This window comes from Myotis davidii, unplaced genomic scaffold (assembly GCF_000327345.1).
Source record: "Myotis davidii unplaced genomic scaffold, ASM32734v1 scaffold93, whole genome shotgun sequence".
NCBI lineage: Eukaryota > Metazoa > Chordata > Mammalia > Chiroptera > Vespertilionidae > Myotis > Myotis davidii.
The window spans coordinates 1,023,931-1,024,220 of NW_006292095.1; positions in this window are offsets into that span (position 1 = coordinate 1,023,931).

The window sequence follows — 290 nt, forward strand, 5'->3', positions numbered from 1 at the left end:
TGACCAGGGTCTCGGTGAAGCCCGCCGGAGTGAAAATCCACTTCTCCGGATTTTGGAGGTGACCCGGAAGACTCGTACAAAACACTAGCTCCGCGGAGGAGGAAGGGGCCTGGTGGTAACTGAGAGCCGACCGGAAGAGGCTGCCCACAAAACCCGGAAAACTCTTCCCGATCCACTGCCGGCGTCCCTGCGACCGGACATGCGCAGTAACCTTCCCGGCGGCAAAATTCCTGAGAACTTAGCAATGGCTGCCTGTATGAGCCAACTACAGCATACCACCTATTTTATAG